The sequence below is a fragment of the Bison bison genome, unplaced genomic scaffold (assembly GCF_000754665.1).
Source record: "Bison bison bison isolate TAMUID 2011002044 unplaced genomic scaffold, Bison_UMD1.0 scf7180017860456, whole genome shotgun sequence".
In the NCBI taxonomy this organism is placed as follows: domain Eukaryota; kingdom Metazoa; phylum Chordata; class Mammalia; order Artiodactyla; family Bovidae; genus Bison; species Bison bison.
The window spans coordinates 320,479-323,191 of record NW_011491028.1 but is presented as its reverse complement, the minus strand read 5'-3'; the positions used below and the strand labels follow the sequence as shown (position 1 = coordinate 323,191).

The 2,713-nt window shown below is 39.7% G+C and overlaps 1 pseudogene; it reads left to right on the top strand.

Annotated features, from left to right (window-relative positions):
• The window catches only part of LOC104982777, an 88,438-nt pseudogene that overhangs the window by 981 nt on the left and 84,744 nt on the right, over positions 1-2,713 (top strand).

The following is a 2,713-nucleotide window of genomic DNA, read 5'->3' as shown; positions in this document are numbered from 1 at the left end:
CTTCTTCCAGCCCATCATTTCTCATGATGTACTCTGCATATAAGTTAAATAAGCAGGGTGACAATATACAGCCTAGACATACTCCTTTCCTGATTTGGAACCAGTCAAAAGTGTCCCAACCCTCCACCCCCAATGTAAAGCTGAACTGAGTTTTGTGAAATAGTAGTGGGTTTTGTTTGTAAGTGCTTTTACTAGGGTGATACTTGTAATTTTTTCCTTAATTCCTGATTTTCCTATGTTTGCAATGTTTCATAATAAAAAGCATAAAAGCATTCTAAATTCCTAAGCAAGGTATAAAACTATTTCCAATTTGTTCCAATTTCATAAGATAATTCAAAGAGAGCTATAATAAACTAGGGAAAATAAATTGAAAAGCAGTGAAAATAAATTCTAGATGAGATGATTTTAAGAACTACTTGAGATGACCCTCCTTGATATTCAATGTAAATTCAATGTAGTCATGGTCGTTAAGTCACTACTATTAAATAATTGCCCTTCTCCAGTCCTCCCAACACTAATGAGTTTTACTAGTATTTTTCTGTTCAAAATTTAAGTAAACAGCATACTGCTTGGTTGTAAAATTTTAGGATTCTCAAGTACATAGAATATCATAAATTACATTGTTGTCAAGACAACTATGAAATAAAAACGAATCATCTCCAAATCACAATCTGTCATTAAAATATATTTTAAATTAGTATTAAGAGCAAATACTTCAGTTGAGTTCAGTCGCTCAGTCGTGTCCGACTCTTTGTGACCCCATGAATCGAAGCACACCAGGCCTCCCTGTCCATCACCAACTCCCGGAGTTCACTCACACTCAGGTCCATCGAGTCAGTGATGCCATCCAACCATCTCATCCTCTGTTGTCCCCTTCTCCTCTTGCCCCTAATCCCTCCCAGCATCAGGGTCTTTTCCAGTGAGTCAGTTCTTCCCATCAGGTGGCCAAAGTATTGGAGTTTCAGCTTCAACATCAGTCTTTCCAATGAATATTCAGGACTAATTTCCTTTAGGATGGACTAGTTGGATCTCCTTGCTGTCCACGGGACTCTCAAAAGTCTTATCCAACACCACAGTTCAAAAGCATCAATTCTTCGGCGCTCAGCTTTCTTTATAGTCAAACTCTCACGTCCATACATGACTACTGGTAAAACCATAGCTTTGATTAGATGGACCTTTGTTGACAAAGTAATGTCTCTCCTTTTTAATATACTGTCTAGGTTGGTCATAACTTTTCTTCCAAGGAGCAAGCGTCTTTTAATTTCCTAGCTGCAGTCACCATCTGCAGTGATTTTGGAGCCCAAAAAACTGTCACTGTTTCCACTGTTTCCCCATCTATTGCCCTGAAGTAATGGGACCAGATGCCGTGATCTTAGTTTTCTGTATGTTGCGTTTTAAGTCAACTTTTTCACTTTCCTCTTTCACTTTCAACAAGAGCCTCTTTAGTTCTTCTTCATTTTCTGCCATAAGGGTGGTGTCAACTGCATATCTGAGGCTATTGATATTTCTCCCGGCAATCTTGATTCCAGCTTGTGCTTCTTCCAGCCCACCGTTTCTCAGGATGTACTCTGCATATAAGTTAAATAGGCAGGGTGACAGTATACAGCCTTGACCTACTCCTTTTCCTATTTGGAACCAGTCTGTGGTTCCATGTCCAGTTCTAACTGTTGCTTCCTGACCTGCATATAGGTTTCTCAAGAGGCAGGGCAGGTGTCTGGTATTTCTGTCTCTTTCAGAATTTTCCACAGTTTATTGTGATCCACACAGTCAAAGGCTTTGGCATAGTCAATAATGCAGAAAGATATGTTTTTCTGGAAATCTCTTGCTTTTTCAATGATCCAATGGATGTTGGCAATTTGACCTCTGGTTCCTCTGCCTTTTCTAAAACCAGCTTCAACATCTGGAAGTTCATAGTTCACGTATTGCTGAAGCCTGGCTTGGAGATTTTGAGCATTACTTTACTAGCGTGTGAGATGAGTACAATTGTGCGGTGGTTTGAGCATTCTTTGGCATTGCCTTTCTTTGGGATTGGAATGAAAACTGACCTTTTCCAGTCCTGTGGCCACTGCTGAGTTTTCCAGATTTTCTAGTATATTGAGTGCAGCACTTTCACAGCATCATCTTTCAGGATTTGAAAGAGCTGAACTGGAATTCCATCACCTCCACTAGCTTTGTTCATAGTGATGCTTTCTAAGACCCGCTTGACTTCACATTCCAGCATGTCTGGCTCTAGGTGAGTGATCACACCATCGTGATTATCTGGATCATGAAGCCTTTTTGTACAGTTCTTCTGTGTATTCTTGCCACCTCTTCTTAATCTTCTGCTTCTGTTAGGTCCATACCATTTCTGTCCTTTATTGAGCCCATCTTTTCATGAAATATTCCCTTGGTATGTCTAATTTTCTTGAAGAGATCTCTCGTTTTTCCCATTTTGTTGCTTTCCTCTATTTCTTTGCATTGATCGCTGAGGAAGGCTTTCTTATCTCTCCTTGCTATTCTTTGGAACTCTTCATTCACATGCTTATATCTTTCCTTTTCTCCTTTGCTTTTCACTTCTTTTCACAGCTATTTGTAAGGCTTTCCCAGACAGCCTTTTGCTTTTTTGCATTTCTTTTCCATGGGGATGCTCTTGATCCCTGTCTCCTGTACAATGTCATGAACCTCCGTCCATAGTTCATCAGGCACTCTATCTATCAGATCTAGTCCCTTAAAT